Below are 15,195 nucleotides of genomic sequence, written 5' to 3'. Positions count from 1 at the left end.
TTTAAGGTATTTATGTTGATGATTTAATTAACATATACAAACACCATTGGCATATTTATAGTACAATATTTTTTAAAATATTAATTTTAAATAAATTTTTAAGTGGGCATGTTGATGATTCAATTATCATAAATAATTAATATATGACATATTTATAAACTCATCTCAAATCTGACCAACAAGCATTCTAATTCAATATAAATCAATCAAACAAGTGTAAATATGTCTTTAAAAAATATATTGTCATTAATTTTGATTCTAAATTTTATTTAAGATTTTTTATTTTTTCATATATATCCGAAAGACGACTAACGGTCGTCAGCATGAATAGGACCTTAAGAAGACGTGCAATAATGTTCGTGTACGAGTCTGATGAGGCGATCACGTCCGTCAACGACCAAATGAACGGGTACGCTTTCCCCCGCGGTTATCGTGCCCCCGTCCGACCCCAAGCACTTGATATGGCGCGACCGTAGTTACGGAAAATAACGATGGCCTTTTGAGTCATTTCAACTACGTCATCCCGTACCGGAATTGAACCGACACGATTCGTCCGTGAGAAATCCGACGTGGTGAGCCACAAGGCGAAGGACCCCACATCGCTTCAAGGTCTTGTCCGCTGGCCGTCAAGGTACGAAAGCGACTACGGCACGTCAAGGGTGGTGTTTGTATTCACCGGGCATAACGTGACGAGGAGTATGCCACGTACGGCGAATCGCCACCGTGGGGTGACAAAAAGAAAGAGATTATTACGATTATAATCTGCAAGCAAATAATCTTCATATTTATCCTCTTAAGGTTTTGTCTCTTTTAATTTCTTTATCAGTCGATCTATTAAAATATATCGCAAGAGAGAGCAAACTTCTCTTCTCGGCGTCTTCTCCTGTCGAACTGTTCTTCCACCAGATCTGTTCTTTCTTGAATTCATTTTCGCATCTGGTTTGTTTCGTGGTCAGACGTTGCGGTTTCGAGTCTCTCTTGTGGTTTTTGTCTCGATCTATGTTGTTTTGCCGCTCGTTGTCCAAGATTGAGATTTGGAGATTGTGGAGAAGATGAGCAGATGTTTTTTTTTTTTTTTGAGATTGGCTGGGTATGGTTTGACTGACTTCATGTAGAAAGCTATCACCATGATGATCTGTTGATGGATTCTTGAATTCCCGGGTGTTCTTGGATTGGAATTTGGTGGAGAGATGGATCAGAGGAGGAGAACGACGTTCTGAGGAAAACGGTCGTTCTGCTTTTGGCGGTCTCGGAATCGAGGGTCTGATTTAGACTGGAGAGATGGAGGGAGAGGTCGGTGCGCAGGTTGTCACTCCCACCTTCTTTCACCATCAACGGGCCGTCCCCGGACCCTTCCACCAGGCCCCGCTGCTCGTTAAGAAGCGAGACTTCCCGACCTCAACCAGCAGCTACAGAGCCAGCAGCGGCTGATGGGCGCTTCCTTTCCGAATACCAGGGATAATTGGAACCCCAAGATGTGGGATTAGGTTAGCGTGCGGTTAATGGCAAAGCCCTCGTCTGATGCATCGGAGGTCCTCTTTCTGGGGTTCCAACCGTCTTCTGCAGCCACTCCCATGGTGGATCAGATGAAGAAAGGGGATGAGGGCACGAAAGGTTCGGTCTTGCGCAGGAATTTGGAAGTGGATAATAAGAACCGAGCTTTGAAGCTAGGAGGCGGTGCGTACTCGGTGGTTGAGGAGCCGACGGCTAGGCCTTATAAGAGGGTCAGGTCTGGCTTCCAAGGAGTGGCAGCAGCTTCCCAATGTGTCAGGTGGATGATTGCCGGGCGGATATGTCGAGCGCCAAGGATTATCACAGGCGAAATATGGTGCGCAAGGTGCACAGTAAGACCGCCAAGGCACTTGTGGGAAAGCGGATGCAGAAGTTTTGCCACCAGTGCAGCAGGTAATATGGATCTCAAGCCTCTGTCCTTTCAGCTTACAATTGGAACCCTTGCCTATTCATGATGGAAATGCTTGATCTTTTTCTATATGATGTTTTAATTCAATTAATTTTGTCGAATGCAAAATAGGCTGATCACAGTCAAGGCTCGGTATTTAGTCATTGTAACTAAGACTGGCACGAGTAGGTGTAAATTAATCTCTCTGAGGTAGATAGCTTTTGCTAAGATCTTTGGAGTTTGCATCAATTGGTTTCCCTACAAAGAAATCTGGATGTCTTCTAAGTTGTTCTACTATCTCAGATCTTATAACAATCATGTAGTCTTTCGACCTGCAATATAATTTAATTCAGATTTCATCCCCTTTCCAAGTTTGACAGGGGAAGAGAAGCTGTAGAGGCGTCTTGCTGGACATAATCGATGCAGAAGGAAGACACAACTAGAGGATGCCTCTTCTGAACTATTGTTTCCTAGAAACCAAGAAAAAAGGAGTCGGAATTTGGATATTGTCAATTTGTTACCTATGTTAGCACGCTTGCAAGGTATGCATGTTGCTTACTGGATAATCAATCTGTGACATATGGTGTGATCTTTTGCTTCATCTTTTAGCACTGCAACTGCAGGTGGCACTAAAGACAAACAGACCAGCATCCCTCCTTTGACTGATAGAGATCATCTTGTCCAATTTATTAGCAGTTTAAGGTATCACAACTTCCACCACTAGGTTCACTTGAACAGTCAACAAAGGCAACTGGGAACGAAAATGCAACATCCGCCACAGCAAACCTGCTGACAGTTCTCTTGGCAGCGCTAGCTGCATCTGCTCCTGATGCCCCTGCATCTCTTTCACAAGGAGGCACTGAAAGTAGTGGCAACGATAGAACCAAGGTCCAAAGCGTTGAGCCCCCAAGTTAATGTTTATTTACATAATAAATCATCTCATATCTATCCTTCAGTTGGAATATCGAGAGACAACTACATCTGACAATCTCCGGCAGATGTACCTCAGTAGATAGTTCAGCAAGTATGCCCAAGTTTACCTTTGCAGATTTTTGGTCCTGCTGATGATGGCAGTCCTCCAGAGCTAGGTTCTGCAATGAAATATCTCTCCTCTGAAATTAGCAACCATGTGGAAGAGAGGTCTCGTTCATCTCCTCCCCCAGTTACAAAGAAGCTATTCCCTCTACATTCAACGTTGGAGAGTGTGAAATATGCACGAGCAGGGAAGAAAATGCTACTGTCGAATTAAGCACTAGTCATGGTGGGAGTGCACCGATTGAGCTCTTTAAGGGGTCAGAAACACAAGCTGAAAGCAGGGTAGTTCAAAGTTTACCATATCAAGCTGGTTACAAATCTTCAGCCTCAGATCACTCCACTTCCAGTTTGAGTTCTGATGCTCAGGTAATGTACGATATGGTCATGCACCTCTGTCTTAACATTTTGTGTTTTATTTGCTATTACACCAACATGATGAAACAGGATCGGACTGTGCGGATAATTTTTAAGCTTTTTGGCAAGGATCCGAGCTGCTTCCCTGATAATCTCCGTTCACAGGTATTGTAGAAATACTGTTATATATATGCTCCCTTGTATTTGCTTCACTGAATAATCAGCTAAGTGCTCATATTTCCTGTTATTCAGATATTAAATTGGCTTTCAAACAGCCCTTCGGAGATGGAGAGCTACATTCGACCTGGTTGTGTGGTCCTATCAATTTATTTAAGAATGCAGTCAGTGACTTATTTTTTCACATTTTCAATTGTTTCTATGCTTTAGTTTGGATTATAGTATTCTGAAAATATATGTTGGTTTGCAGCTTGAAAATGATCTTCTTCAGCATGCCACCTCACTAGTTCAATCCTCCGAAAATGAGTTCTGGCTAAATGGGAGGTTTTTAGTTCATACAAATAGGCAGCTGGTATCACATAAAGGATGGTTTGCTTTTCCATATCACCTTTACATACTGATCTTTTTCCACTTTTTAGTTTTAGATATTTGGATGCTCATCCCAATTATCGTTTTTGAAGCTTTGAAATATTTATATCGCAATTATCATGGATTATATAATAGCTATCCATTACAGGAAGATCCGTTTGTCTAAGACTTGGAGGGCATGGAGTTCTCCAGAGTTGACTGTATCACCTATTGCTGTTGTTGATGAGCAGGAAACTTCCCTTGTCCTAAAAGGATCGCAATTTGATTGTTCCTGGCACCAAGTGAGTTGAGCATTGCAGTGCCTTGTTTATCCAAAGAAATTCTTATACTACCAACTTATGTTACTCATAAATTTTAATTTAATTCTTGCAGGACCCATTGCATTTATATTGGTAAATATATGTTAAAGGAAGTTCTTTTCTCAACATATCCAGGCACCATATGTGATGATTCCTGTGTGGAGAGGTTTTCCTTTCCAGGAGGATCTCCGAAGGCCTCTGGTCGCTGTTTCATTGAGGTGATCACCTTCATTTCATTCCAGTTGACGTGGCAGTAAATAATTCAAAAGCATGACTTCATTGTTTTCCAGATAGGTGTGGTAGGATGGGCCTTGCTCTCAACTAACTTTTGAATTCCATGCTCAGGTGGAAAATGGTTTCAAAGGGAACAGTTTTCCAATTATTATTGCCGATACTAGCATCTGTCAGGAATTGAGAGCCCTTGAATCAGAATTTGAGGAAGATGTTCAGACAACAAATGTCATTGCCGAGGAGCATGTTAATAGTGCAGGGCCTATGTCGAGGGAGGTTGTTTGACACTTTCTAAAATGAACTTGGTTGGCTGTTTCAGAGGACACATAGGCCATGCAGCCTCCTGTCTTTGCCTGATTTCTCTAGTGCACAGTTTAAGTACCTGCTTACATTTTCGGTTGAACGAGATTGGCGCAGTCTTATCAAAACCCTTCTGGATATTCTGGTGGAGAGAAGCTTAAGGAATGATGCCTTCGTACAAAAGTCATTCGAAATGCTTTCAGATATTCACCTCCTGAACAGAGCGGTTAAGAGAAGGTGCAGGAAGATGGTAGATCTTCTTTTCCATTATTGTGTGTCTCATGGAAAAGATGTGACAAAGGTGTATCTTTTTTCTCCAAATGTGGCAGCCCTAGGTGGGGTGACCCCATTGCATTTGGCAGCATCTATGCAGGATTCAGAGGACATTGTTGATGCACTCACTAATGATCCACAACAGGTAAATCTAGTTCTCTAGTTCTATAACTTCTTTTCTGTAGCCAGATAAATCCTGCTCCTCTTATATTCCTAGCCCAATAATATGTAGTACGTAGTGTATAAACTAAATAACTGCATCTCCATACTCTATCCTCAGAATGATGTGGTTTTCAAACTGTCATAGATGTTGCTGCACAAATTATATTCTTAACCTTTACAAGGTAACATCACTAGTTTATTTGTCTCTTATTTGTTAGATTGGATTGAAGTGCTGGAATTCATTAGTGGATGAGAATGATCAGTCCCCTTATATGTATGCTGTGTCGAGGAACAATCTTTACTGTAACAGACTGGTGTTTGCGTCTGCATATTTGTCAAGGTTCACCACATACTGGTTCTGTTGAGCCATTCAAGTGGGAGAATGTGGACTTCGGCCAGAGATAGCTTTAAAGGAATAGTAATGGTGCAAATGAAGTGCCTAGCCTAGATATGAAGATACTGATCATGTTATCTACCTCTTTTTACTTGAGATGGCGGCTCTGTTGGGAGAGGTGGTAACCGGCAACGTCTTGGGGGTGTATTTTGTCAAGGAAGAACTTTGTGTTGATTCGGCAGCATGAACTATCGGATTGTGGATCGATCTTGCAGTAGAAAATTGTTCAGTGGAAGAGTGGATCCCCCATACTTATTCTAAGAGCCGAACAAGAATGAATACCACACAGAAGAGTCAATACCGGGCTCCCTAATAGAATGTTTAACCGATCCATTCCGGATCGATCGAATTGGTAAAGAAGTTGTAACATGGGAAAACCACGGAAAACACAACTTATTTGAATAACCCGGTGACCTACCAATTGTAGAAGTAGGATCTTTGGCAAGCTATAAGCACTTACAAAATACATGACAGGGGACAAAGAACAGAAAGATTGTGGATCTAAACCATTGGTTGTAGAGAAATTCCTCAAGTATCACTGCTGCTTATATATTGTGGTTCTGGCTTACATTGGTGGTGTATATGTCTACGGGAAGTACAAGATAAATGTTCATGAGTTGTCTGAAATAACTTTGGAGCATTGTTACTGGCATCAGGAACTTGGAGTCGGTAAGAGATGGATAGTTGGATCAACAGATGGATATACTCTCTTGTTCAAGCAACATCAGCGCACAGTACATGGTGAGTCTCTCCAGGCCTTAATCTTGGCAATTGATGCATGACTCTCATCTCCATCTTCTTTGCTGAATCTCTTTCTAGCCAAGTGCCAAACAAAAGATGCCAACTCCTTGTTCTGAATGGCCTTACAGTGCCTACTTCATCAATGGATTAAAGGTATGTATAAAGAATCTTCTAATCTTCACACGCTCATGGTGAGGAATTTATGTTAAGCAAGGCAAGGAGGGAGAAGAAAAGGTTAGCTGTGCATGTGTGAAAGACAGTTCATTCTATACTATGAACAAAATTTGAAGATTATAATTGATCAAATTCTGGAGAATAAAATGATTCATCATTCAAGTAATGTTTATGACAGATGTTGGCAGACAATAAAATATTATTCCTGTTATTATTGATTGAATGACTGTTAAATAGAAGTGTCAATCTCAAATCATTCGATGATGTTGTTGGATGCGACAAGTATAATTTTGTTTCATGAAAAATGTGATTTGAATTTTCTTAGATATTAAGTATATCAAATTGGTGTCCACACTATTCCTGATGACATAAATCTTGCTGGTGACCAAAGCGCCCTTCTCTGTCGTGTCTTCTCCACTGGGCATTTTCGTCATTTTATATGGATGGTCATCTCACGATAGTGAGTGGACCCCGCTCTAGCTTTCCTACTACCACACGGGTATAGAATGGGTACGTGGGAGGCGGGTAGAAAGTGACATTGCTTTTGTTTCTTTTGTCTCCGATAAAACCCTAAGCCTTGGGAACGTACCGGAAATCGTCTGCATCTCCATCTCCATCTCGAGCTGAAGACCGATGCGAACTGCGCTCTCCAAGCTTCTCCTTTCCAATCCGTGGAGGCGGATCTGCTACCAACATAAAGCTTATATATTGGAGAGATGTGTGCCGTCGAACGATTTCAGCACGAGAAACAACCCTAGAAGACCAATGAGAGGCGACAGACGCAGGGACGACCGCTCCGAAGACATCTTCCTTCGCGGCCTTAACTTCGGAGACGACGACGGCGTCAACGGGCCGCAAAGGGCGCACCGGGAAGCCTTTCCAGATCGACCTTACGATGGACCATCGTTGCGCGGTGCCCAGCAAAGGAAAAAGGAGCCGCCTTTGCGAGAGGAGGACGGCAGCGATGGCGCTGCGGATGATCTTTTGGTCGACTTCGACTTGGCCGATAGGACGGGTAGAGTTCCTCCCGGGCATACACGCAACAGTGTGAGGAGAGACCCGCCGAGAGAAGGTTTTGGTCCGTCGCCGCAGTCGCAGTTCAAGGATTTCGGTGGGGACTATTTCGAAGGTTCTGGGTCGCCACAACAAAAAGCGCGGCCACCATCAGCAGATGGACACAGGGTAGACAAATCGGATGTAGTGGATCAAACACCTCCGACGGTAGCCAAGTCTGCAGCAGAGGAGGCACCGCCAGAAGATGCCGATGAGATCTTCAAGAAGATGAAAGAGACTGGGCTTATACCCAATGCTGTTGCCATGCTTGATGGGCTTTGCAAAGATGGGTTAATTCAAGAAGCCATGAAGCTGTTCGGTTCAATGCGTGAGAAGGGCACGATGCCTGAGGTTGTTATCTACACTGCTGCCGTGGAAGGGTTCTGCAAGGCTGCAAGATTTGACGATGCAAAGAGGATCTTCAGGAAAATGCAGAAGAACGGAACTGCGCCAAATGCATTTAGCTACAAGGTTCTCATTCAGGGCTTGTGCAAAGGGAAGAAATTGGATGATTCGGTTGAGTTCTGCATGGAGATGTTGGATGCTGGGCATTCACCCAGTGTGACGACTTTAGTTGATGTGGTGGATGGTTTCTGCAGAGAGAAAGGGGTGGAGGAAGCTGCAGATGTTGTCAAAAGGTTGCGGGAGAGAGGTTTTGTTCTTGATCTAAAAACTGTTAGCGAGCATTTGGACAAGAAAGGACCTTTTTCGCCAATGGTTTTCGAAGCCATCTCCGGGAAAAAGGATTTGTGAGGACCTTCTGCAATCTCTTCCTCAGATAATTGGTATTTGCAACTCCTTCCCACTGTTGATTTTGAGCATCTTGAATTTGTTCGCTGATAATTTAGTAGGTTTGCAAGGAAAATTTCTGTTGGTGCTAGTGAAGTGATGCATGTTTATGATCATATTAGCAACAACAATTTTGATGAAGCTGTAGTTATAAACATAATAGGATCAATTATGTCAAAAACATAGCTAAATTGAGGTCCTCAAACAAACTTGTGAAAATATTCATAGCTTCTTTGTTGAATCTTATCTTGAATTATTCTTTACATCTCCCTTGTGATCTAAAAATACCATAGACAAGCTATGACCGAATTAGTCATGATATGTTTCTTTAGAATTTACAGAACTGCAAAACATTTTCTTGTTCATCATTAATTAGTAGCCCATGATAATGAAGTTGTGATATGAATTTTACTTCTTTTGTAATCCAAAACCTTCAGAATTTTACATGCAGAGATGTACTGCAAAACATTGCCATGACTTGACAGGAAGTTTGCATACTTCTTTACCTAAAAGAAACATCCATCCCAATTATTTGATATTTTCATCATTATGATGATGGTTACATCAAGCAACATTATGCATGCTAACATTGTTCTGCACATCTTTATCAGAATTAAATCCAAGCCTAATAATCAGGTCAGGAAACCTTGATACTTTCTTGTGATCTTCATATTTATTTTAGCAAGGAGAAGCAAATCAAAGTTGACAATTATTAGTGCTCAGCATGTCCTGTACTTGAAATTTAACAATGCTAATTCTAGAATCATTATACTGTTCAGGAAAACTCTTCCAAAGATTCCATCACCCAACAAGGTTGCAAATCAAGTATCCTCTTCATTTCTAGGTCTCATAGCTTAAGTGTCAATATTGAGATGCAGTCATCAAACTAGTATTTATTGCCTTTGAATTCAGATTCCATTACCATGAATGAACTACCTTTCATGCAAATGAATGGTATCCAGATTTGTTGAAAGTATCAATTAATTTTGTTGATTTAAGATTTTGACTGCAACAAGGGAGGAGGAACTGCTAAGAGGGAGGAGGAAGAAGAGGAATTGAGAGGGGAAGAGACTACTGCATCAGGTTGTTCTCTGCAGCTTGACCCGGTCTTCGACCCTCCATATTTACCCTGAAGCTCTAAATCTCGCTGACCATGGAGCAGATGCAGAGGCCGCATTACAAGTATATTATGTCCATTGCTCCCTCCTACGCCTCTCTTTCTTCCACCTTCCCGAGCCCCCTTTTGGGATCGGAAAGGCAACCTACATGCTCGACCGGGAGGAGTAGATAGAGAAAAAGAGCTTGAGATGGCCATCATTCCGATAAGAATGAATCGGCTCCTCCTCCTTTGTTTGGCCTTGTCCACCTCTGCCCAACATCCTTCAGCCCGGCTGACAACTTCCTGATCGACTGCGGCGCCACCTCCACGGTCACCATGCCCGACGGCCGCTCGTTCAAGATCGACGCCCAGTCTGCCCATTTCCTCTCCGCTGCCGATGATGTCCGTGCCTCCGTTTCCGACGCACCCGACATCCCCTCCCCCCGCTCTACCTCTCCGCCAAGGTCTTCCACAAGGACGCTGCCTACAGCTTCACCCTCACCCGTCCCGGCTGGCACTGGAGGTCAGGCGCCACTTCTATCTCGTCGAAACCGACTTCGACCTCACCAGCGTCGTCTTCTCCGTTAACACCGACGACCTCGTCTCCACATCTTCCGTCGACGACCCCTCCAAGAGGGTGCTCAAGGAGTACCTCATCAACACTACCTTCCCGCGCCTCACCATCCACTTCTACCCGCTCCGCAACTCCGTCGCCTTCGTCAACGGCGTCGAGGTCGTCTCCGCCCCCGATGTTTTCATGCCTGACACGGCCTCCACGATCTCGCCTGTCGGGGAGGCCGCCGGCCTCTCGCTCTACGCCTACCAGGTGGCCTACCGGATCAACGTGGGCGGGCCGGTCATCACCCTCGCGAACGACGCTCTCGGGCGCGGGTGGGAGCAGGATGGACCCTTCCTGCAGTCGAGGTCCGCGGCCAAGAACGCCTTCGTGTCCCCCAGAATCATCAAATACCCGGAAGGAACCTCGCCCCTGGCCGCGCCCAACTCCGTTTACGCCACCGCCGTGAAAATGGCCGACGCCGGCGTGGAGAGCCCCAACTTCAACGTGACGTGGTCCTTCGACGTCGACGGCTCGTTCGGCTACTTCATCCGGTTGCACTTCAGCGACATCATCAGCTAGTCGCTCAACGACCTCTACTTCAACATGTATATCAACGGGCTGATGGCCATCTCAGGTCTCGACCTCTCCATCGTCACCTCCGGCCTCGCCTTGCCTTGCTACAAAGACTTGGTGCTCAACGCCTCGGTGGCCACGGGCCGAATCACCGTCCAGATCGGTCCCATGAAGGAGAACACCGATAGAATCGACGCGTTGCTCAACGACGTGGAGATCTAAAGATGAGCAACTTGGTGGGGAGCCTGGACGGCGAGTTCGGGGTCGATGGCTCAAGGGCCGGCGATGGCAGCAGCTCGAAGCGCGTGGTCGCTGCCGTTGGGTTCGCCATGATGTTTGGCGCCTTCGCGGGCCTTGGCGCCATGGTGATGAAGTGGCACAAGAGACCCAAAGACTGCGAGAGGCGAAATAGCTTCTCGTCGTGGCTCCTCCCCGTGCACACGACCAACAGCAGCTTCATGACCAGCAAGTCTGGCCATGGCTCGCACACGAGCGGCTACACCTCCTCGACGATGGAGCTTGGCCGGTACCTCTCCCTTTCGGAGCTGCAGGCAGCGACGAAGAACTTCGACCAGAACACGGTGGTAGGCGTGGGTGGGTTGGGGAATGTGTACCTCGGTGAGCTGGAGGACGGCACCAAGGTGGCGGTCAAGCGGGGGAACCCGCAGTCGGAGCAGGGTATCAACGAGTTCCAGACCGAGATCCAGATGCTGTCCAAGCTGCGCCACCGTCACCTGGTGTCGCTGATCGGGTACTGCGACGAGAACTCGGAGATGATCCTGGTGTACGAGTACATGGCGAACGGACCGTTCAGGTATCACATCTACGGGCACGACCTGCCGCCGCTGTCGTGGAAGCAGCAGCTGGAGATATGCATCGGGGCCGCACGCGGGTTGCACTACCTCCACACTGGCACCGCGCAGGGGATCATCCACCGTGACGTCAAGACCACCAACATCCTCCTCGACGATAACTTCATCGCCAAGGTGTCCGACTTCGGCCTCTCCAACAACGCGCCGGGGATGAACCAGACGCACGTCAGCACCGCCTTGAAGGGCAGCTTCGGCTACCTCGACCCCGAGTACTTCCGGTGCCAGCAACTGACGGACAAGTCGGACGTGTACTCCTTCGGGTGGTGCTGCTTGAGGCCCTCTGCCGCGGCCAGCCATCAACCTGGCGCTGCCGCGGGAGCAAGTCAACCTGGCGGAGTGGGTGATGCAGTGGAAGCGGAAATGCCTGATCGAGAAGATCATCGACCCCAACATCGCCGGCACCATAGACAGCGACTCCCTCAGCAAGTTCGTGGAGGCCGCGGAGAAGTGCCTGGCGGAGCACGGGGTTGACCGGCCGTCCATGGGCGACGCGCTGTGGAATCTCGAGTACGCTCTCCAGCTGCAGGAGGCGAGTCCTCCCGAGCCTCCACCTCAGCAGGCAGCGAACGTCACCGAGTCAAAGAATAGCAGTGTGGTGGCGGAGAGTTCACAGAGGGATTGCAACGAGGCAGCTCCAGAGGAGGAGGCGACGACTCCGGTGGCGGGCCGATTTTTGGAGAACTTGAGCACGGCAATGGCCAACGAGCTGTTTGCGCAGGTCGCAGGGATGCAAGGAAGGTGATCGACGGAAGTCGTGTCTTAGACTTCATGTGTTGCCGTGGGTGGATTTAATAGCTGGGATTTAATCATACCTGCCACGTGTTCGACCTATAATGTAGCAAATATTGTGAGGGGTTAATTCGTGGGATGAGATCAGTTTTGAAGTAAATAGGCAGAGGAATTTTCTGTTTTGAAATATATGTTATTTGCTTCTTGAGTGCAGTCGTGGGGTTCGGTTGGGTATTAAGAAGTATGAGATTAATATTAATCCATATATAAATATATTCAAGTAATTTACTTGTTCTTTCATTGATGAGGAAGAATATTCGATCCGTAGGAATATATATTTTAGTATGTATATCAATTCTCTAGTATCGTGTTAATAATTTGATGTCGTGGATTAAGAGTCGATACAGTTTGGACCTATCTTGAAGGCGTAAAATCATCCTGGAAGGTTCTCCCGAGGGCAAGATGAGAGATGAGAGTTGAATAGAGGACGAGGATTGCTCTAAGGTGGTCTTTGAATTTTCGAGTTTGTCCTAAGATGAGGGCTTGAGTGAGCTCAACCTCTCTGGCACCCCGCACAATAGGCCAACGTCAGGTGAGGGTTCTCAACTTGACCCCTTCATGTGGACAACTGCTCAATACAGCCTCCTGCAGTGCGAGTCAACTGGTACGATCTTTCGTGGTGCGATACCGAGTCATATGCCCTCTTGTGGCGCCACACTATGATTGAGGGGGTGCCAGTTGCCACCCCGATCATCTTCTACTTTAAGAAGATGCCTTATTGTTTTCCACGTCAGTTCTTTGGTAGCTGCTCGTTGGCGAACTATGATTGGTATGAGAATATTCCCTATCACATCGACATATCTTTATATTGGCTTATTCACCATGTATCGATTTATTTTCAAGCTCTTGAAATTAACTCTCTAATGATAGAACGCTCATTGGCTTGAATATTAAAGGATGTCGTTAAGCAACTAATAATATTTCTTTTAATTTTAGGAAGGATATTATCGATCAATCAATATTCAACATGTACTCTTCATGTGGCATCTAGTCTATAATAATGAGACAAAGCTGCCTCTCAACGATCTGCCCATATGGACATCGATCCAAGACAAATAATTATAGTTGGTCTCCACCCTTATCGCTTACGTGAAAAAGAGATCAAATTGATGTTGTTAAATATGATTAAAAGTTATCTCTCGAAAAATATTTCATAAAATATATTATCTTTTCATTACTAGGTATAAAAGTTCATTTTTAACATAGTTAGGTTACTAACTTAGGCATTAGATATATTGAATCGAGAAATCTCTCCTGACGTAGGTTTTCATGTAGGTGACACCTTAGATGACACCTTAGATGACCTTCTTAAGTGCTTAGAATTGTACCTCAAAAGTATCTCGAACAACCTCCTTAGAAACTCGACGTTTCTATCTCGGAGGCACCTTAGACAATTCTTTGCACACTGGTCTAAACCACGTTAGGTTGACCCATACATCAATGATATCTTCCCGTAATATTTTTGATACTAAAAGAAGGACCCAATATCACAAGAATACTCATTCATCAATTCTCTCAATGAACACTCTTTCATTCAAGAGTACTTTCATTTTGATACTAAAATGACTTTGCTCCCAACCCATAGTACTTTCATTCAAGAGAAGCAATAGCCACCCTTTCCGCACATTAGTTCATCCACCTCGATGCAAACTCCAATGTCAATACTGGTGCCTATTTAATGACCTAAGTCTCTCACCTCTAAAGATGGCCTCGGGCCACCTCCTTGTTCTTGTTGAGATGTTTTTAAATCTTATTCAGCAAGTATAGATGTTAATAGGCATGATACAATTTATTGCTCTATTTTTGCCTCAACTAGTTCAATAAGTGATACCACCAATTCAATTACACTCCCTAGCTCGACCGACATCGGTACCCATAAAGATTCTCTAACCCCGCAATGTCAGCATCTTAGAATGCTTGAGGCTTGTCGAACCATCGATCGAGGGGACACTTTAGTCCCTGACCATAGAATTTAGTGAACCATACCACTCTCACTTTACCCCACCTGAATATGAGATCCAATCAATAGACTCAATGAAAGATCCTCTATAGATCGAACTATGGTGGATGGATTGACATTTGGAGGAGATATGATGAGAGTTTCAACAATCAAATGAGAAGGCGCTAGCCGACCCCACTTTAGGTCGGTCGCCATTCACTTAAAAAATACAGGATGAACCAATTCCAGCGAACTTCGACTCCTATCTTTGGAAGCATTCAATAGTAGCATTGACTCGATAAAGTACATTATAGCATTTCACATCTAGATATCATTATATGACATCTTAGATACCCTAATATGTCACGCCTTCCCAACCATGTTAAAAGGCTTGACATGAGAATGATATACTTGCTTGAAATCGCTTCCCATATGCTCTTTTGCTTAATTGGCAAGAGAGTTCAAATTTTACTTCCTTAGGAATGTATGCCCTCAATCTCCAATAACAATACTCTTTAGACTTAAGAAATAGGAGGAAGAAATTCTTACATACTTTATCCTCGGTTCACAAATGAGATCCAAGTTATAGTATGTGCTCATCCATCACTCATAATTCAGACCTTCATGATAAGGCTCAAGCCCTTTTGCCTCTTTTGATCATTGATAAAGAGGTCATGATAATTGTATTTAAGACACTTCAAAGGGCTAATCAATACATTATCATCGAGGTAATGGTCTTGAGCAAACATGAGGAGTCATGCAATAGGTCAAAGTAGAAATAACCACAATCTGCCCCAACCCCGAGGTTATTATAGTAGAGAAGAAATGAACGACTTGAGTTACCTTGCCCAAGGCCCAAGCTAACCTCTCTATTTATGACTAGAACTAAAGTTTTTCTATAGATAAACGAAAATGAGCTTTTAAGAGACTCTCACCCAATAAAGACATTGTTATCGAAAAAAGATAAGTTTAAGTACTATCGGTTCCATCAAGATTATAGCCACAACACTAGAAAATATTATAACTTGAAAAAGTATATTGAAGAGCTCATATGTAAGGACGCCTTTTGTAGTTTGTTTAAAAGCATCGGGAACCCTCACCTCAACCTCAGAA

General features: G+C 44.6%; 2 pseudogenes; both read left to right on the top strand.

The window, feature by feature from the left end:
* Positions 1-818: 818 nt before the first annotated feature.
* On the top strand, positions 819-6,673 carry LOC135588197 (squamosa promoter-binding-like protein 15; annotated as a pseudogene).
* Positions 6,674-7,042: 369 nt separating this feature from the next.
* LOC135680407 (probable receptor-like protein kinase At2g21480) lies at positions 7,043-12,302 on the top strand (annotated as a pseudogene).
* Positions 12,303-15,195: the final 2,893 nt, after the last annotated feature.

Source organism: Musa acuminata, chromosome BXJ1-8 (genome assembly GCF_036884655.1).
Source record: "Musa acuminata AAA Group cultivar baxijiao chromosome BXJ1-8, Cavendish_Baxijiao_AAA, whole genome shotgun sequence".
NCBI lineage: Eukaryota > Viridiplantae > Streptophyta > Magnoliopsida > Zingiberales > Musaceae > Musa > Musa acuminata.
The sequence above is the reverse complement of the archived record's forward strand: the minus strand, read 5'-3'. Positions and strand labels throughout refer to the sequence as shown.